Source organism: Anas platyrhynchos, chromosome 9 (genome assembly GCF_047663525.1).
Source record: "Anas platyrhynchos isolate ZD024472 breed Pekin duck chromosome 9, IASCAAS_PekinDuck_T2T, whole genome shotgun sequence".
Taxonomy (NCBI): Eukaryota; Metazoa; Chordata; class Aves; order Anseriformes; family Anatidae; genus Anas; species Anas platyrhynchos.
This window is the reverse complement of record NC_092595.1, coordinates 18131058-18152739: the sequence shown is the minus strand read 5'-3', so window position 1 is coordinate 18152739 and position 21682 is coordinate 18131058. Positions and strand designations below refer to the sequence as shown.

Below are 21682 nucleotides of genomic sequence, written 5' to 3'. Positions count from 1 at the left end.
GTGAGAGTTTTCTCCTGAGAAATCTGCATTATATGAGGTTTGGGAACGTGACCAGAAATTTTATTTAGTGACAGCTGCTCTTTCAGTCTATCTCCTATTTTCTTCAGACCTGCAAGGCTGGGGAAAGCTAGTCAGGCAGAGCTGGAGCAGCGTCAGGGCTTATCCTGTTCTGAGGTATTAAAGTCTCCTAAAGTCCTGAAGGAGGCATTAGGGATCTTTCCAGAAACCTCCCAACACCTGTGCAGGTCCTGCAGAGCGAAGGAGACATCCTCACGGAGCCTGAGTAAGCCTTTGCAAGGAGTTTTCCCAAAAGAGAAAGAGAAGTTTTTCCCTTTCTCATTAGATCCAACCAACTGATCAGAAATGAGCACAGACTTGCTTCCCAGCTGGCAACTTCTCAATTAATCCAGCAAGCATCTCAGGATGCCTCTTGATTAGGGAAAGCGAGCAGCAGAATGAGAGAGAGTCCCAGAGCCTTGAGAAACACGTGCACCCGGGCTGGGCAGGAATTTCACAAGGTTTGAGCTGTCTGCTGAGGGGAACTTAGGCCCTATTTATAAAGGATTCAAAGGTATTCAGGCAAGCTGGAAAGTAAATTTCTCTTTAAAAAACAAAACAAAACAAAACAGTTCTCTTCAATATCTCTATCGATGATCTGGATGATGGCACTGAGTGCACCCTCAGTCAGTTTGCAGATGACACCAAGCTAGGTGCGTGTGTCGATCTGCTCGAGGGTAGGAAGGCTCTGCAGGAGGATCTGGATAGGCTGCACCGATGGGCTGAGGTCAACTGCATGAAGTTCAACAAGGCCAAGTGCCGGGTCCTGCACCTGGGGCGCAATAACCCCAAGCAGAGCTACAGAGATTTCACACACGTTTTAGCAAGAGGCTTTAAGCAGAGTGTAGCAGAAAGGAGAGCGGCATGGCCTGCAGGAAGGCCCTTCCGCATGTGAAGCACCTCCTAGCTAGAGAGCAAGGCTGTGGGTGTAAGATCACAGAACTGCATCCCTGGCTGCATGGAAGGAGGAGCACTGACAGTGTCAGTCTTCATGTACCTATGTACATGAAGAAAGCAGGTAGGGCCTTTGAAGTAAAGGCAAGCACTTAATGACTTAATGCTGCTGGGGGTAAAAAAATGAAAACAAACTAGCAAACAAAAAGGAACCACCAGAAAGATGCAGAGAAATCTTTCATGGCTGAAGCAGCCTGCAGATGACAGAGGAGGAAATACTGAAGGAAGCACTTCATCTGGCTGCAAGAAGGAACCTCTGTAAAAGTCAGAGATGACAATGCTGTCCAGCTGGTGAAAGGCCGAGGAGAATGCGAGATGTGGTGGAAAGAAGATACACTTCAGACTGGAGCGTGCATCAGCTGCAGCTTAGACATTATGATTTAGAGAAAAGATGGTCGGAGATGGTGCCCAAATTAGGGACCCAAGTGTCAGGGGGAGTGCTGGCACTTTCCATCTTAACTGCCAAAGAAGAGACAGGAAAGTGCTTTTATTATGCTCAGTATGACACTTCCTTTCTGGGCTTTAACATTAGTAATCTGGATGCATGCACTCAAAAAATAAAAAAAAAAATATCAAGATTTGCCAATGTGGGTGGATAAACCTGTCATTACTAAAATGAATCCATTAACTAAGATGCTTTATAAACTCCAGATGATCTCTCTCCTATTATCTCCTGTAAGGAGATTAAATTTTTTCATTGTTGCTTTTATGCAATTTCTTTGGAAGGGGAAATGGCTCAAGGTTAAATTGAAAAGCCTTTTCCATCCAATAAAGACGCCATATTAATTTTCCCTCATCTTAGACAAAGTATATGGCCTTGTGAGATATAAAGGCTGTAAGTGTGCTTCTTTCTAGTCTCCTTGCTGCTCTGTTTAATAACGGAACAATTCCTGGTGCAGCCACCCGCTGTCCTGTACTGCTCTGGTAGGGAGAGAGACTGTCTGTGTCACTTCCAACCTCTTACATTCAACCTGTACAGGATAAAATTTTGCAAAATAAATGTAAAATCTTGGAAACAAGTGGCTAAGGGGTTCAGTAACTCTGATCTTCTCTTAAATTTATTGCCTCTGAGAAAGGAAATAGAGCGATGTTTCACTCCTGGCAGAAGTTTACAGGGAGAATTTCTGGACATAGGCCACTACAGCACAATTACAACCAAGAATTTCGGCCTGTTGTGCACAAACCCTGCCTTGGATTTTAGCAGGTACATGTATGTGTCCTGCTCCCCCCCCACACACACACTTGCATATCTATATATCTATATATCTATATGTACAACCTCTGACCCAATGTTACAGCTGAAATAGCAATCCCAAGTTCCTCCCTAACAGGCAGCTACTACATCCCCCACCCCGCCCCGAATTTGAACCTGAATTTAGGGCTTACCAAATTCTTTAACTAACACATTTCTTCTGCCTTCCCCACCGCTGATGAGGACCCAGCTTTTCTCCTGACACACTGCTGTGCTCACTCGCTGGCCTTTCAGTGTCCCTGCTATCTGTGCCGCCTGGCAGCTCAGTGCACAGCCAGCTCAGCTCTGCTCATGCCCTCCTCGAGGGCTGCAGCCAGCTCAACGCCCTGGCTAACCCTCAGCGCTAGGAGGCTCCTCCACAAGCGAACTGTTCAGCATCAAATGAGCTGTACTCTCAGATACCAATTTTTGCACTAGAATTGCTAGCCAGACATCAAGTGAAGCATGTGCAGTAGGTTTTGGAGCGAAGCAGTCCTGGTGCCAATGCAGACCAGCTGTACAGCACATGCAGGGGCAAGACCACCTACCCAGAGGTACCACGTCTCCGAGAGGGACTCGCAGCACTGCAAACTTGTGCTCCATAAATTCACTCTTCTCCCAAACCGTAAAGTTGTTGAGCATGTCTGTAACTCAGCATTCATGCCAGTGGTTTGGGCCAGGTCCTGTGTGAGCTGTTAGATCTACCAGACATCCCTAAATCCTGGGCAAATATATCAAATGCACAAGACTGTTTCCGGAAATACTTCTGGAACAGAAAGATGGAATCTGGGAAAATCTGTATGCATGGCAGCCCTCAGCACTGGTGAGCTCAGCAAGTAGGGTGTTCTCTTTGTGCTGAACTCTACTGGCACATTTCAGGATGATCTGGGATATGTCCTGACAAAAATACTGCAGAAGGCAAGGCTTCCACGGGAATTTGTTTTAACTTGGAGACGGGGTCGCCTCTCTGAGGCAAGGCGCACACTGCTCCAGCCCTGCTAGACATTTCGGAAGAGTCAGCACTGTGCTGCTCCTGATAGCTTTAAAGCAGAAGGGGAGAGCATATCCACGGTGTGCAGTGCATTAATGGCCCTTGGTTGGCACCAGGGACAAATCTTCCCAGCTGCTTTCAGTGGGATGATTAGCGCTGATGTTGGAATACAAGCCTCCATTAACAGCCAAGGTAAGTGAACATCAGGAAATTATACGAAGCATCAGCTTTATGAGCTGAAAGATTTGTTACTTCCACCCACACAACTGAAGACTTTATTTTAAGAAAGTATTTAAATTCTTCTTAAACATTCTTGACACATCAAAAGAAAGAATCAACTAGAACATCTCCACCCCCGACTCTAGTATGAACGCAACTCCCCAGGGTGCTTTTTACAGGTTTTTGACAGATAGCTTAACTCCTAATTGTCTGTTCAAACCCTATGCTCTTTCTAAAGTTTACTCTGTGCAGCAGCCAGGCATTTTGGTGTCTGGGACAAAGGCCTGTGCCCCAGGAGCCCATGGCTCTGCTGCAGGCCATGAGGACGCCAAGCTTCCAGAGCACGGAGAGAGCAAACAGCTACCAGCCCAGCCCTGCCACCACCAACCTGCCATGGGGGCTGCCAGGGCCCCTGTGCCAGCTCCTGACATCTCCTGCCACCTGAAGGAAGCTCAAACAGCCTTGTGTTTTACACGAGAAGTTCACTTCTGAGGGGGGATGTGGAGGGACAGAGCAGGCAGAGTATATGAGAGCAAAAAGGAAGATAAATGCAGCCCTCTCCAATTTCCCTCTTTCACCTGAGGGTGAAAGGGCACACGGGACACCTCCCCATCCTTTTCCCCCATCTTTGCTGTGTATTGTTCTGAATCAGGCCTGTTATTTATCCACACCATCACAAACAGTGCATACTTGCTCTACTCAAGATACAAAAATGCCTTTTCATTTACAAAATAAAATCTCAAGATCTCCTAACTGCCAAGGGCAACAAATGAAATAACACATTTACATATCAAGGGACTTATAAACATCAGGCTCTGAAAAACAAAATTGATTAGAACAAGGCAGCTCCTGAAACTCACCATGCCTCTCTGCAGAAGGCTAGGGTCATTTAGCTGAAACAGTTCTGGTAAGTGTTTGAAGCTCAGCTTGGGAAACACAGAAGAGTAACCTGCCACCTGAACTTGTGGGGAAAAATGCTTTAGAGAAAAAAAAAAAAAAAAGGTCGAAAGCCTTTGCATGAATTGCAAAATGCCATAGAAATATTGTTTTTCATCTACAAATATGTGAGTCTTCTGCCTCAAGACATCTTCCAAGACTGCTCTCTCTTCAACACAGTACTTGATCGCTCGGATTTGAGAGTCCAGTTCCTCCTGCACGTGAATCAATCAAATTTTCTGGCATTAGGAGGGTGTATTTGCCCCTCAAACCATCCAGGGATGCTCAATGTGTCAAAAGGTAAATAAGAAGGCGATTAGGCAAGCACCTGCTGGAGAAAGAAGGATTGCGTATCGACCATTTGAGAGAATACAGGTGGACTTTACTGAACTACCAAAGAGATGGCTATAAGAACGGTGGAAAAAAGGTGGACACATGCATCACGAGTAAAGGGACCTGTAACAGGAACCTGGAAGGTTGAGTCTACTCCTGGAGATCTGAAAGTTAAGCTTAAAAGAACTTGAAGTATATCAGGGCATAGCCAACCTTTGGATGCTAATTGTATGTATATTAAATTTTGTATTGATTAGAATATTAGCAATCATTGGAAACTCATATGAAGGCCCTAACAGAAGGATTTGGGGACCCCAAAATCCCATAGGGGGAGTGCCACCTCCAGTAGAGATACCTGCAACATCTTGAATTACCTGAAAATTTAAAATAATAGGTGGGAAAATTTACCTAGATGATTATCTGCTTTGAATCGAGCCCCCACTAACTTGTGGAAAAGTTGACAAATAGAAGAACCATCAGGTGTGTAAGTCTGGACCATTTCCTAAGAAGCATCAGGGAGAGGGCAAGACCGGAGAAGGGACCAGTACTGCGGCTCAAGAAGGTTTACCAAGGGCTGCAGCCCCTTAGGGTAATAACCGCCGGGTAACATGGTCTTTACCGGACCTCTCCTAATTACATGTCATTGGTCTCAGAATTGTAGTGAATGTATTGTTAACACCCGGAGGGGAAGAATGCAGGAACAAACACTACTATGCCTGTTAAACCTACGCTATGGAAACCAGAGTGTGCTCGATGTAATGAAAGCAATAAGATAACCAGTTATGAGCCGAAAGAGGTCCCCTATCAATGGTGGATAGAGGTAAGAGCTAATAATGAAGGAGGGTTAATTGGGAAAAGTATAATTATTATACACCCTGCCTTTTATAAATATTCTTTTATGTTACTAAATTCAGAGCGAGTTGAGACTTCATTTATAACACTTGCAAATTTTGGATTTTTACATAATTTCCCTTCAGAGTGCTGTGCCCCCTTACTGTCCGTCAGTGAAAAGGGAGTCGGTAACTCTGTGACAGAGGGGTCTGTTTCAAAGAAAGTGGAAAATAGGAAAAAAATGTCTCTTGACATTTCTTATTCAAAGGTGCTTATATAAACTGCGTAACTGTTTACAACAGCAAACTGTTTAAAACTTTCCTAAATTATGTCTAATTGATTTAGACTCTTCTTGATGATCATACAGAGCTGTGGAGCAAACTCTCATTAGTAGGTAAGGTAAGAATATACTGCATCTAATCTAAGGATTAAAACTTAATCTCAAATTGAATGAGCTCATATAGCCCCCTTCACCTCCTCTGGCTCACCTGCATGCATCTCTGGAGCTCACAGTTTCAAAATGGAAAACCAGCAAAAATATGGTGTGTCTGAGGAGAAGAAGGAACTTTGCTGGTCTAGAAAAATAAACTAATTCTGTATCACAGAATCACAGAATATCCCGAGTTGGAAGGGGCCCATTAGGATCATTGAGTCCAATTCCTGGCTCCACAAAATTTCCCTGAAATTCAGACCATCATGGTGAACACATTCATTCCTCTCTGTAAAGTTTTGGTACATATTCAAATGCCTGGTGCTCTTTCAGCACTGATCTTTTGATAAATTGTTCTGCAATTTCTTCTTTTGAGTCTGAAGGAGGTGGATGAAGCTGTGCCTGGCACAGCAGCCTGCCTGACTGCACTGATACAGAAGCAGGAGTTTGATGTTCTCCTGCCACAAGTAAAATTAAGTCTTCAATCTTCTTTTGCAATTTGAAACTGAAAACCCAAATCAATAAACCTCTCAGTCCTCCTTGAGCTACAACAAAAGAGCACAGGCCAAAAAGTCTTTGTTATTTATTTTTCCCCTTCTTCCCCACAGCAATTCTTCTAAAAATTCAATCTAGCAGTTCAAGCTTAATTGCTCGCTTTGAGACAATCCAAAACTCTAGGAGCCCTGTCTGTCTCAAGGTTTTGAAGCTACTCTGATGTTTTTGTAGCATCAATGCTCAGAAGCACATTTTAAAAAATTTATCCAGACTCTGTCTGTTCATATGCAAAGAACTGGACATTAATAAATTAGCAGCAAAATCTGAGACATTTGCATAGTTTAGAAAATAATGAGGCCTATATAATCTGTTCCTGTATAACATATTAGACTCCAGGGATCCATACATTAAATCAATCTTAATTGTCCAGAACCAGAACCAGCTATCAATTAGATTTAGGAATATATCATTCTAATTTATTGCAAGTAACAGACACACAGCAGGTGACAAATACCCTACCAAGCCTGAATGTTGCATTCTGCTCCCAAACCGCTGTTTTTCTGGGTCAGATGTTCTTTTGATGAGATGCTCTGCATGTGCAACATTAGGGCTGCCAGGCTCTAGCTCAGCAAAGGACTTGCTACCAAACTCATTAATGTGTGCTTAAGATCAACCCTGAATTTGGAGAGGAGACAGAGGTCCTACTGATTTCAGCACCCCAGACCCCACAAAGCCTAATTAGGGAAGCGCATCTCTGCCCAAAGCTATCTAGATGCCTCTGGGGGGGTCAATTTGCGTAGTGCTTTGCTCAATGATGCTGCAATTGCCCTTCTCCCCAGTACAGCATCTTGCCAACTTCCCTGCAGGCTGTCCGCTTTTGGGTTCTCAATTGCCTTTCTAACTACAAATCTAATCTCTGCAATGAAGTATTGATGCTGTTTCCTAGTTCCAGAACCCTGTTCATTCTCACAATCCTCCCCAGCAGGAACCACTACCCACATCTATAAAAGGCCATAGGAGACCAAGCCTCATGTATTGGCATACGCTCAAGCCAAAACCTTGGTCTTTACAATATGCTTCTGAGCTGCAGCCAACTCGTGCACTAACAACATCTCTATCTCTGAAATATCAGCAGTGCAGACACTTTCACCATCCATTATTTTCAGCTTTAGACAGGGACCTCATCAGAGAGTTGAGCTGATGGGTAATGAAAGACCTCAGGAGTTGTTTTTTTAGATGTGGTTCAAGACCATGCGCTCCAACACACGTGAATAGAGAGCTCTCTGTTGGAAAACAGAAGCAAAGACAGTTGTTTTTACCCTGACATATCAACACCTTGTAGGAGATTATTACTTGTTAGAAATGATACAATCTCACATAATTTATCCTTCCACTTGTTCCTGAAAAGATCTTTGTTATCTGTTTCCTAGGAATATGTGCCACCACACAGAGCTCTGCTTTGATGCTGAGATTAATTGTATCTGCCTGCTTAGGAAAGTGGTCAGGTTGATTTATTAACATTCTTAATGAAATCTGCTTGTTTGTTTTTCCCTCTGTTCTCTTAATATTTTATAGGTTTTTTCAATTCTTTATTTTTTATTTTTTTTTGATTCAAGGCTTTGCTGAAATGAGCACAAGCAGTAGTATTTCAGATTGCAGACACAGTTAATGCCAGCATTGGCTTATGCTTAACTTCTTTTCATTTTTAACAGTCCTTGCCCTGCAGGTATAAAAAGGGAATTGGAGCCATAAGGCACAGCTTCAGATTTGTTCTCTTAATTAGCTCCTGCCATGGTGGATTAATTCCATCTGCAATGTGTTGCCATCTCTGCAGAAGTTTATCGGAGTAGAATGGGGCATTAATGAGGAGAGTGGATGCCTAGACATCCCAGCTGTCCATAAGATGGCTGTAATGGGATAAGCACAGATGGTACCAATGCTCTCTTTAAGTATCACTGAAGGTGAGGATTTTTTTTCCATAAATCTGCCACATTCAGTTACTCATCCACTGCAGAGAATAAAATTACAGAGCTGCAACTCAGACTTAAAAATAGCGGGCAGAGGATCTGATCATCTCAAAAGTCGTTCTCCCTTCCCCAAGGAAACAGCAGGTTTATCAAGTTTAGCATTTCAAGCTGAAACAGAGAGGCTAACTATTTTCTCCTCTTTTGTCTATTGTCAATACATTTATTTATGAACTGGAGAATTTCTTTTAAATCTGGGAGTCTTGTTGCTGGGCTCCCAGCAATCCATCAGCGAACACTGCCTCGAGACCTGACCCCTAAATGAATGGGCTTCTGGGATGGACCATTTGGGCAAGATGCTTCTTTCCCTTAGTTTAGTTTAGTCTAAAACTGAAATAACTCCAGTCAAGCCAGGGAACACCAGAGGTATAGAACCAGGGAAAGGATAATTGATCCTCTTTCTGTTTTAATTTTATGTCGCTGTCGTGGTTTAACCCGGCTGGCAGCTAAACACCACACAGCCATTCGCTCATCCTCGCCCCTGCCTCTCTGGGATGGGGGAGAGAAACGGGAAAGTAAAGCCTGTGAGTTGAGATAAAGACAGTTTAATAAGACAGGAAAATAATAATAACAATAATAATAATAACAATGATGATGATAATAGTACTACTACTAATAATGTGTACAAACAAGTGATGCACAATGCAATTGCTCACCACCCGCTGACCGATGCCCAGCCTAACCCCGAGCAGTCCGGCCCCCTTCCCCCGGTTAGCCACCCCTATATATTGTTTAGCATGACGTCAGATGGTATGGAATACCCCTTTGGCTAGTTTGGGTCACCTGTCCTGGGTCTGTCCCCTCCCAGCTCTTGCTGCACCCCCAGCCTGCCCGTTGGCAGGGCAGAGCAAGAAGCTGAGATGTCCTTGGCTTAGTATAAGCACTGCTCTGCAACAATTAAAGCATCGGGGTGTTATCAGCACTCTTCTCATCCTAAGCCAAAACACAGCATTCCACCAGCTACTAGGAAGAAAATTAACTCTGTCCTAACTGAAACCAGGACAGTCGCGCTTTCCTACTTGTTTAAAAATAAAAAGTCTTAATTTGCCTTTTAATGGCCTGTTCCGGTAGAAATAAAATGTCAATATCCCCATGAAGTAATATCCGACCATATTAACTTTTGTCTCAATACCTGCATTGCTTCATTCTACATCTTGATTATTAATGGAGTTAAATTGTTTCCAAGAAAGCAGCAGTTAATCTGTTTAAAAAATGCTAGTCAGTGACTCCACAGATAGGGGGTTCAACAACTGGAACTATTACAGACTTTCTGTACAACCACAGGAATCTTGATTTATCCCATGGCCCTACCTATAATTGGAGATAATAGGACTTCCAGTGCCTGTTCTGTCTATTGCAGTCAGCTACTTGGGGCAGGTGCTGCCTTTCTCCATGCTCATTTAGTGCCTCACATAATAGAGTTCCAATCTCTGTTGATGCCTCTGTGCATTATTAAAATACAAAGGATGTCAAACAGAAAAAGACATTTAAGTGCTCAAGTGCCATGGGAACAATACAGGCATGAATGCATTTTTCTTCATCCTTATAAACCTGCTGCTAAATATAAAAAGCTGTCTGTAGCTGTTCTACTACCTGTACATAAAACAGAGGCACATCAGACAAAGTTACGGTGCTGAGTAACACACGCTGGGTGCCTTCCAGAAGGGCTCTCACGAAATGACAGCAGTACAGCTGACTCCAGTCACTAAAGGACAATAGTAATTTGAAACATTTCTATTTTCCTATTCAGCATCCAAGATGGTTTTGGATGCTCACTGAAGTTCTGTTCCACTCCTATAGATTAATTGTTTCTCACCCAGTACCAACGGCTCCTTTCTGCTTCAGGATCCACAACGTTATATAAAAATCTCCCCTCTGTTAAGACAATTGAAAGGAGGGAGGGAGGACTCCAAGGACGTTGAGGTCCTATTACTCCACTGGCTACATGAAATAGAGCTGGAGAGACAAAGCTGAGGAGAGAGCTGCTCATTTTGAGGAGAGTGCCCTAGGCCAAAGGGGTGCAGGATGAGCACAAGGCGTAGCAGCACTGAGTCATGCTCAGAGCTTCAGAAAAAAACAGGAGGATCTTCCACTAAAGGAAATGTGGCTCTGGAAAAATCCTGTTTGCTCCATAACCCTCTTTGCAGAGGAGAGGAGGGGACAGAAGAAGGAACCCAGGCAATGGCAGCTGCAGGCTGCTTGGGCCGTTTGGAAAGCTGCCAGCTCCAGCTCTCTTCGGCCGGGTGTGGAACTGGGGGCAGCAGCTGCCCAGTACAACTCCAGCATCTCCCAGGTTGTCACTGCACTGCCTCAGCACCCACCCTGCCCAAGGACCCCAGGAGCTCACAGCAGAGCCGCCTGGTGTACAAACCACGGCACATGGCCAGCGCTTGCCCTCTGCCGGGGGAGCCAAGAAGGCCTGGCTCTCAGGGAACTGAACAACAACAGGACTTTGCATCAGGCACGACTTCCTACCACTTGCTGGGGAGCTCGCAGCCCAAGAAGGCACAGAACGGGATGTGCTGTGTCTGGCTGGGATGGAGCTAGCTTTCCCCACAGCAGCCCACGCGGTGCTGTGCTCTGCACCCATAGCTAGAACAGCAGTGGGAGCCCAGCAGTGCTTTGCCTACTGCTGAGCAGTGCTGGCACAGCACCCAGCCTCCCTCCAAATCCCCCAAAGTCAGGCTGGGGGTGGGCAAGAGGTGGGGAGGGGACATCACCTGGGCAGCTGACATAAACTGACCAAAGGGATCACAGAATTGCAGAATCACCTCACCATGAAGAAGTTTCATCTCACATTTAAGCAGAATCTCCTGTGTTCCAGCTTGCACCCCTTGTCCTGTCATTGGATGTCACCGAGAAGAGCCTGGTTCCGTCCTCCTGACACCCACCCTTCACATATTTATAAACATTTATAAAGTCACCCCTCAGTCTCCTCTTCTCCAAGCTAAAGAGACCCAGCTCCCTCAGCCTTTCCTCGTAAGGGAGATGCCCCACTCCCTTCATCATCCTCGTGGCTCTGCGCTGGGCTCTCTCAAGCAGTTCCCTGCCCGTGAGCCGAGGGACCCAGAACTGGATGCAATATTCCGGATGCGGTCTCACCAGGGCACAGTAGAGGGGGAGGAGAACCTCTCTCGACCTACCAACCATAACCACCCCCCTTCTGATACACCCCAGGATGCCATCGGCCTTCTTGGCCACAAGGGCACAGTGCTGGCTCAGTCATCCTGCTGTCCACCAGGACCCCCGGTCCCTCTCCCCTTCACAGCTTGTTCTGGTGCCTGGATGCTCCATGCCATACGGTGTCACGCTCAGCAACAAAAGGTGAGAAATAGGAGGGAGAGGGAGGGCTCTTGTTACGAAGACATCTGTCCTCCCAAACAACTGCTTGTGTAGAGGCCCTGCTCCCCCAGACATGGCTGAATGACTCTCATTGATGGGAAGTACAGAATTTTTTTTTTTCTTTGCTTCTCTGCAGCCTTTTTTTCCCCCCCCTTCTTTTTTTTTTTTTCTCCCTTTAATTAAATTATCCTTATCTTAACCAGCGAGTCTTTTTCCTTCCATCATACTCCTCTTCTTTAGAGGAGGGGGAGTAAGGAGTGCTTGTAGCAGAGTTTAGCTGCCCAGCAGGGTAAAATGACCATGCAGGTTAAAGAAAATACACTGCATCCTGCTCCTGTGCACTCAGAGCACAGCAGGGAGGAACATGTGATGCAGAGCTTTAGTATACTGCTCTGGGATCTGTATAGGGACAGAATGACAGTAGTTGTTCACTTCTGCTTTAAAACAGAGACACCTAAAGAAGCCTCTCTGGGCTATAGTTCTGTCTTGTTTGGTCAGATCCCTGTAATTGCACAGAAAACATCACCTGTGTTCCAGATTTGACTGTGAAAAGATCAGACAGCTGGGGGTTATACTGCAGTCTGTTGGGCCGGGTAGGTACAAGATGTACATCCAGCACCTACAGATGTACCTTCAACCCCGAGCAGGCCCTGGAGAAGGGAGGTATGAGGGAAGTGCTGAATTACCTTCCCACAGCATGTTCCTCAGCACTCAGCCTGTGAAAAAGCAGCTGAACTACTGCAGGGGGCAAGTGATGGGTCAGGCTCCGGCTCCCAGGAAGCCAGGGGAGATGCTGGGCTCTGTGGCACTGCTGGGCTGCTGCTCTGAATCTGTGTGAAGGAGGAAAGACATGGCAGGCTATTGTCCCCTGACACAGAGAATCTATAAAATACTTACTGCAACAGCCTCTTAAGTCAAGCTTATTCTTTAATTTCTGTTTGTTTGTTTGTTTTCCCCACCATAAAAGACAACAGTTCAACAAGACAGGAGTACTCAGCAAGTCAAAGGAAAGGACGGTTTTGAGCACGGGTTATTTCTGGCTACAGTAGTGACAAAGTCTGATTTGGTCAGGCTTTTATTGTCACTTGCTTGGCAAACATTCCCTTTTCTTCACCGCATAAGGCAGCAATATCTGGCCCTTGCAAAATTATTCTTTCAGGCCTTGACCCCAAAGAGGGAGATGAGCTTAGCTTCCACAGGAAGACCCCACATTTAAAAAGAGGATGCCAACCCAAGGCTCACTGGAGCCAGAGAAAATAGGTTAGATCCGTATTATGTCAAGCCAAGATAAGCAGAACAAAGGGGAAAGGAAAGGAAAGGAAGGGAAGGGAAAGGAAAAAATCCCACCATGGAATTCTTCCTTCCGGAGATACAGATACCAAAGGTTATTCAGTATAGTGTGCTGTTTGTGTTGTACAGTGCTACATTTTATAATTACAAGGATAACACTCACAGCAGAGTACTGTGTGTGGCAATAAACAATTACTCTGTGTGAGTACGCACCAAAGCAGTGCTGAGGTGTCTGAGAACCACCAAGCTGTTCATTGTGCATGCGTCCTTCAACGCTCTGAGCGTTACTCTGCTTTATAACAAAGAGAGGAAGAAACAATAAACCACAATGCACACAGAAGATTATATTCATTGCCTCATGAAGTCCTCTTTCTAGTATTGCATCATGTCCTAATAAAGGCAGGGTCTTGTAGCATAAATATTTTGAAGACAGCTCTAAATGTCCATAATTTTAGATTTCAAGAGCAGCACTCAGCCCAGAGCTTCTGTTTGGCACGGATGGCCACTGCCTTTCAAATAAAAAGCTCTCAGGCTAACTTCAGCTTTTTTTCTTTTTCATTTCTCCCCTTCAAAGAAGAAAGATACCAATATAAATGAAGATGAAAATATTTGTATCTGGTGAAATAAATATGCTACAATTCTAAAACACCCTATAGCTAGCGTCAGCCTGACTTCTCCATAGGGGTATCCAACTTCATTCAGCCTTTCCTGATGCTCTGTGAGAAGGGTAAAATCATTCCCCAACAAGTTATCCATCATTTACTACAACCTAGTTACTAGTTCAGCCTGCAGCCTAAAAACCTGGTCGGACCGCTGCATCCACTCAGCACAGCCTGCAGCAAGGCTGTGGCAGATTGGGGACAACCTCAGGCACTGCACCAGGAGAGCACTCTGCACATGCAGCACCATGGCCACAGGCAGCTGTGCCGATGTCGGGGTGAGAGGTTCTTCATCCTGCTCCCACTCCTCCTCACTCCTACCTCATGCTGCCCCTTCTGTTCCTGCAGGACACGTGTAAACAGCTCGGAGATGAGGTGAGAGGTTGTTCATACAACCACACCCTGGAGGGGTTTTGAGTCATTTAATTTTAGAGAAATTAAGATTCCTTTTTTCATGTAGTAAGGTTTTAGATTTTTTTTTTTAATTTAATACTTACTGTAATAATGCAGTGAATAAAAAAGAATAGTTTAAATCAAATCCTGTCACGAAGGTGAAGAATAATTGTTCTCAGGCTGAGAGAGGTTAAATTCAATTTGGTCGTTAAGAAAAACTGTCAGAAAAGTTTGATCAGGAACAGTCTCCTTAATGAGGTGGTTGTAGCTAACTCGTTAGAGAGAATGAAGGCAGCAATACGGATTCTTTTCTTACACTTATTACTGTTCCCTGTGAGGAGTTGTGTAGCTGACCCTCTTGCATAGGTTTTGAGATCCCCAGCCCAATAAAGTTACCTGTCCTCATAAAATTGTATATGCTATCGAGCGCAGACCCCCTCTCCTCCCAGTATAAAAGGCTATTATAAAGATGATACCAACGATTTATGTACTTCTATTGTACATCTGTAGCAACAGATGACCATGGCTTTGGGCAAACCCAAACCTCCTGCCTTGATCAATACAGGCTACAGCTGCTGGTCTGAAGCCTGCACAAGTCTCCTGATCCTCCTCTGGGGAACTGCCAAGGGTAGCTTCAGTACTCCTTTATCCAACCAAAAGAATCAAAAGAAAATCCCCAAGCTACACAACAATAAATTTGTTTGGATATAATAATCTCTCTTTTCCTCAGTCCTACAAATTACATGACAACAAGCTCTACAGTAATAAATTGTTTGGTTTGCTACTGTACAGTAGCCTTCACTAGAATTCATCAACAAACTTTAAGTCAACAGGCTTGAGTTTAATTAAAATTTTCCAACTCTCTACTGTTTTACTACCCTTTCCTAGATTAGCCAATAAACTGTGGGGTATATACACTTTTATGAGAAGCAATTGTTGGTTTTTCCTTAAACAGCTCACATGAGGGGTAACTCCCTCTAAGCAATCCTGCTTTCCTAGTCATGCATTTGTCAGAGCACTGCTTGAACTGATTTCTGCCCGTAAAGGTAGAACGGGCTGGATTTGATCAGAGGTGGACAAGGGTGTAGCAAATAAAAGCATCTATTAATGCCTGAGGCATTATTTCAATCAAATTTAGTTCAGTGGTTCATAATCTATGGCTTTTAGCTCCACGGAGGGCCACAGTCTGTGAACAGCCAAACAGCTGTGACAACTGTCAGCGGGCTTACAACCCTTTGTAGGTGTTCTAACAGAATAACGAAATCCTCAAGTCCCAACTGAGGAGTACAAACTAAAACCCCTGGAAAGCAATGACAGGCTTTGGATCAAGCCCTGGCAATATATATGAGTTGCTCAAGGTCATAAAGATGCTGAGGACAGGGAAGAAGAGCCCCAACACTCCCAGGGGCTGCCTGTTATACATGACTCCGAAATCCTGGAAGAAACAGCCAAGTATCCATGACAAGAATGGGTTTCAAAATATTTCTCAGTTCCCCAGGCTTAGAAAGAAGTTGGAAAGGATGTTGAAGAGCTTTACTTACTTTAATTTATATCAGAAAGAACCACTCCACAGAAGCACACAAAACACAGCATTTATGTCAAATTTACCTAGCTTGGTAGCTGAACAACCAACACAGCTAATTCTGCTCCAACTAATTCTTAGCTCAGGCTGTGCCTTCAGCACAATGATGCCATGGGTTTAGTTTATTCAAAGAGAGCTCTGGATTGGCTTTTTCCAAAGCTTACAACACCAACTCCTCAGTAACTAACCAGAGAACAGAAGTTTGAATTCTGTACAGTGCACATTGCCTCACGCAGCTGCTTTTCTGCACATGAGCCCTTTTCATGGGCACACTTTCTGACAGAACTGCCTCAGTTCCATCCTGCTTGCTCTGCAGTCTTGCCCAGCCATGGTTTGGGCATGTCATCTACAACATTCACATAAAAAGTCTCTAGGTTGGGGGTAACTGGCCAAACACGTGCCAAGGAACCAGAGGTTCTTGTTGCGAGCCAGGCAGCAGGGCAAGCTTTGCCTGTTGCTACGAGGGAAGCACAGCAGTGTGCAAACCTGAGTGGGCCAGCAGACAGGAAGGCATGTCCCAAATCTGACAGTATTAAACTTCTTATCATCGTGTTTCCTGGCCAGCAGACACAAGAATTTTGAGTCTGTTCGTACAGAGATGTTCTGTTTCTGGAAGCATGTCTTTCCTTTTAGAGGTAATACAGCATCAGAACAGGCACTGCAATCACTGCTGAGAAAGGACTTCTCTGGAACCGGGGAAAAAGTTTTACCTAACTGGCCCCCAACACCTGCTTTGCTTCTGAGTTTAGTTTCACTGACTCAACACAAACCATAAATGTGCACAAGTATCAAGTTGTACCTGAAGAGAAAATAAGACCTTATCTTTCAGGTCTGGTCTGCAAAAGAGCTGCCTCTCAATTGCCCCTTTCTTTTCTGCAGGAGAAATTCCTGCAACAGAGTGGGATGGCTACATTTATGTTTAAATTGGGATGTTTTCAGGTGACTCTAAAGAGACAAACTGGAGCTGTTCATGGGCCCTAATGAGAGTGTTAATGTATGTAGTGTCTGATGTGTGGCCCTGAGTAGGTCTTGGATAAAAAACATCCTTGAAGTAACTTGCCAAGGCAAGCTCTCAAAGCAGGCTCGGGGGCTGCTTTGGAAGAGAAGCAACGCTCCCAGGAGAATGGCACCACTGCCACTGTCACCTCTCAGAGGTGTCAAGCAGCACCTCTTTGGGATGCTGCCTGCCATGGACTTCGTTGTTCTTTACTTTCTTGCAATAGCGGCCAACATTCTTCTCCCCCCGGCTTTCCCCTTGTCCTCCTCCCTTCCATAAAAATAAAAGCTAAGAAATGGAAGACAAAGGCAACAAGGTTTATGACATTTTTTCAGACACAAACAAAAAAGTCATCTCCAGAGAAATGTGTTATAGACACACCTGCAGTCTGATAACTGTCATCCTCAAGAGAGATGCATGCTGTAATTGAACAACACTGAAATGCCAGTGCTACTTCATTATTTTTAATATATGCCTCCCTTCTGTAAACCAGCATATCCAAATCATAAGCATTAAGAGCAATACTTAATTTCCAAATGAGCTTTCTTTAAACTAAGGGTGCACTAAGGCATAGTTGTGTGTTTCAGGTATTTCTGAAATCCTGGGCTCGAGCCAGGGGTTCCCCTGCCTCCCAGGCTCCAGACTCAGCCCACAGCACAACAGAAGCTTCTCCCGGCTGCCTGGGCAGTGAGTTCTCATTGTCTGGGCTTCAGCCTTGTTCACTTAGACAAGAGGCATGTTTTGTGTGTTACCACAAGTTCTCCTAACCATAACAATGCACTGATGTAATTCATAATATTGAATATCTTAATCATGCTGAAAAGTTGCTGAAATACACGGCAGTGCTTCTCTGTTTCTTTTTCTCTCCTTTTTTTTTCTCCCTGACGTGTAAGCACCACTCACAGAAAAGCATCTACCAAGAGCTTTCCTTGCTCTCCATCCCCAGCTGCATTTCCTCACACTGTACTGCTGAATTAACCCTGTAAACGTATACAGATAATCAAGAGCACTGACCCAGCACTGTCCATGCTGAATTACTTGTGGTTTCAAACACTGCTCTCCGGCTGTTCCTGTAAAGCACCAGAGGCACTCACATGCCCAAAATGTAATGAATGAACACCAACAGCAAAAGCTAGGGTGAAGTAAGGCATGCTTGCAGCACAGTGCTTTTCCACACAGCATTTGTGTCTGTATGTGCAGGGCTCGTGTTTGCAGAACCACAGCACACTCCAGTCCTGTACAAAAATCTCTCCTCTGCATTCACCAGCGGGGGCTCACAGCTGACTCTCCTGCAGCAGCATTTTCTCTCCATCTTTCCAGCCTTATTAAAGCCGTCATTTTTCAATGCAGAAGCCATGAGATAACTGCGCCTTTAGACCTCAAGCCTTCACCTGACCTAATGGCTGAATATACAATCACAGGGTAATTACAGTCTCCCATGTATGTTGTACAACAGATGTCTGGTTTGCAGCAAAGAAACTCATGCAGAAGGCAGCTCTGAGCCCATTTAAAACACCAGTAGTGGTAAATGGGCTTTTAACTCACACCAGCAAATGGTGTAAATCCAGAATATTAAAAGCACAAATGTGCTGTTAAAGAGAATAAGAAGCAGATTAAAGTCATAGCACCATGAAGTTTTGGGAAGACAGCCAGTAAGAGCAGAAAAGGAAGTAAAAACACTTCCTTGTGCATCCTTCAGGGTCATTTTTCACAAGAAGCCATAAAGTTAAGAGCCTCAGCCTGTAGGAGAGGCAGCGATCAAAACTGTGACTAGCCTTTCTTTTGGGAAAATATCCGCATTGAAGCTCCTTTCCTATCGCATCTTCCCATTCATTCAGCACAGAGGCCTGACAGCCTCAATCTAAAGGCTTTGGGGAAGTCCCATTCATTAATTTGTTTTACAAATCACTTTTCCTTGCAGAACAGAATTAAGACCTATAGTATCTAACGAGTATTCTCCTCTGCTTAGCACTGGCATTGCAGAAGAAGAAAAAGGTCCAACTACATCCAGCTGCAGTAGGCCTTGCTCACAGCTCATGGAGCAACAGAGCTGCCCGGTCTCACTTCCCTGCCTTGAGCTTCTGATCAACCCCAGCGCAAAAGCTACCATGCATCCTGTCAGAACATCTGGATAGAGCTGACTGCAGTGGATCAAACTACTATTTTTTCCTATCATAAAATATAGTTTAGAAATAAAAGTGTTTTGCATGCATTTGCACCATGGAACTGTTAAAATACAGCAGTGTGACTCTCTTCTATTACTTCAATAAAATATAAATATTTTGTTTGGACAAATTAAATGAAGTCTTTCTATATTTGTGAACAGAATTTTGGCAGAATTTTTGTTTTATGTACAGGTTTTGTATTCTGACTCTAGGGAGCCAGAATTCCTCCCACATGCTGACTGCCATAGCAAGAAATGATGAAAATATCCTCTTAGGCTTCTCTTAAAGTCTGCAGCTGGTAAGAGACCAAAATGCTTTCCTGTCTACTACCCAACTTTAATATTTCATTCCTGATAATCACCTGAGGAATTTCTGCATCTGACTTCATTAAAAGAACCACTTAATGAGTGTTGCGACTGAATTAAAGTCAAATCTCCCAGTGCTTCCTCCCAAGCCTTCCTGTAACTGTCATAAACTCCCCAGCCTCCACACACGCTGCTAAGACACAGCAGCCTGCCCGTGCCACCAACGTGAGCCACATCAGAGCAGCAACCTGCCTGCTGCAAGGAGAAAGGGAAAACAGGCACTTCTCTATGCAGAGGAGCAGGAGGAGTAAGTCTACATCAGCGTTTTGGTTTGGATGAGACGAAAGCTTTTGAAGAAAACCTTTCAGGCATCCCTGCTCACTCTGCCTTGGCTTGCACCACACAGACACCTCTGGCTGCACTTTCGGTTGCACTGAACTGGAAGTTGTGCTCCAGGCGTGCTTTCAATGTGCTCTGCCCTCCAGTGAGCACTTGGCCCATTCAAATTCCACAAAAATCCACAGGAACTTCCTCTACCCCCAGAGCACAACGTGGATGGCTGGTACTCAGCTCCAGCTGCTTCCCAGCACAGACCTGTTCCTCCTGTGCCTACTGCTCGTTAATGCAGAGAGAGCCCCAGAGGAGAGGTGAGGGGGTCCCTCAGGGCACAGGCAATATACTCGTGCTTCTGGCAGTGACAACAACAAGGGAGCACCTGAAAGAAACATGAGGAACTTCATAACATGAGAGACAGCAAAATAATTTCAGTACTGTCGTCCAGAGAAAAAGCAAAGGAGTTGGTTCTGCCTCCAAGTCTGCCAGCCAAAATGACAGATCCATCTGGGAAGTACCAGGTGAAGAGAACCCAAGGCTTTAGGAAATGAGCTCTGACTGACTCCCAAGCAAGAATGCAAAAGAAACAAATCACAGAATCATACAATCAGTAAGGTTGGAAGAGACCTCCGGGATCATCTGGTCCAACCATCCCCTTACTACCAATGTCACCCACTAACCCATGTCCCTAAGCGCCACGTCCAACCTTTCCTTGAACACCCCCAGGGACGGGGACTCCACCACCTCCCTGGGCAACCCGTCCCAATGCCTGACTGCTCTCTGTGAGAAGAAATGTCTCCTAACTCCTAAATGTCTATGAAAACAGCCTTTTGCTCTCCCTGGTTAAACACACTTTCAGAGCTCAACTGAAGACCTGCAGTATGAACGCTCCTCTTGGGGTGACACTGTAGCCAAGGCAGGGCAGTGCCAGTTCTCTGCCCTTCCCAGCTCCTACTTCGCACCGTGTGCCTTCTCATCTAGTATCTCACAAGCTACTTTTTAAAAAGCAGCATTGTCATGTTTTAGTTGAACAGCATGCATAATCTGAGGTTGCTACATTGCTTTAGGGAATTAGCTGCCATTTTGCTTTATGCTATTATGCTAAAATTACTTCTAAGTGTCAGTTCACTTGGAAAATTGCAAAATGTCATTTTACTTTTGGTTGCCTTACAAAATTATTTGATTCTCGCAGTCATGGGATATGAGCTAACCATTGCCACAAGCAGACATGCAGCAATTCTGACCAGCTGGAGGCTGATCTACCTGGTAGTAGAGCAGGATGATTTTAGCATTGGGTGGCTTTACATATTTTACAAATGCTATTCAGATGGCAAAATTCACATGAAGAAAATCCATTAAGCTAGAGAGCTACATCAGTAACAGAAATGACACTGCAAATAGACAGTCCTTTGAGGAGAAGAGAGAATATTAGTGGTTACTAACCTGGAAGTGCTGGACCTTTCCCACCTCTCCTTGTGCCAAAGGAAGGAGCAGACTAGGACTCAGATGAGAATTTTTTTTTTTAAATCAATACTTTTGAAGGAAAAGTTGACTTATAAAGTTTTTGGTTTAGAAATTAGTAAGCAGATTAGTAATTATACAACCTTTTACCTTTTTGCTACAAAAAAAAAAAAGTAGGAAGGGAGAGAAAGAACTGAAGTTTCAGAGTCTGGATTTTCAGTGAAAAATCTATGTTTTTATAAGAAGGCGACATGAAAAATTAAAAAAAAAAAAAAGCACTGTTAAAAAGCCATTTTGAAATCAATTTTGTCAGCAGATGCTTAGACTAACCACACTGAAGAACTTCATGAGTCAGACCTATGCCAGAGGGAATCCTGCATTCACTCTGAAGCAGGAAGAAAAGGCAGCACAAGGCCCCAAAGGACTGACTGCAGATCTGATTCCTTCCAACTTCACTATCATACCCTCAAGACCAAAGAGAGGCTTAGTAAGACCTGGCACAATCTAATTGTTTTTTAAGCACATCAGCTGGCTGGGCTTTGCCCAGAGATTATTAATGAAAAATCTGACTGACTGAAAAGAAAGACCAAATGAGAGTTTATTGCCTAACCTTGTACCCAAAGTAATTGCAATTAAGTGGTAGCCTGGGAGAGT

The 21682-nt window shown here is 44.4% G+C and overlaps 1 protein-coding gene across 5 annotated transcripts in view; it reads right to left on the bottom strand.

The window, feature by feature from the left end:
- Positions 1–21682, bottom strand: part of OTOS (otospiralin) — a 439145-nt gene that overhangs the window by 47070 nt on the left and 370393 nt on the right. The window contains exon 1 of one of the 5 annotated variants that reach the window (XM_072042620.1): positions 9158–9200. The exons of the other annotated variants lie outside the window; for them this stretch is intronic. The gene's annotated coding sequence lies outside the window, so the exon portion shown is untranslated. Of the gene's footprint in view, positions 1–9157; positions 9201–21682 lie in introns of those variants that run through there. 5 annotated transcript variants of the gene reach the window in all.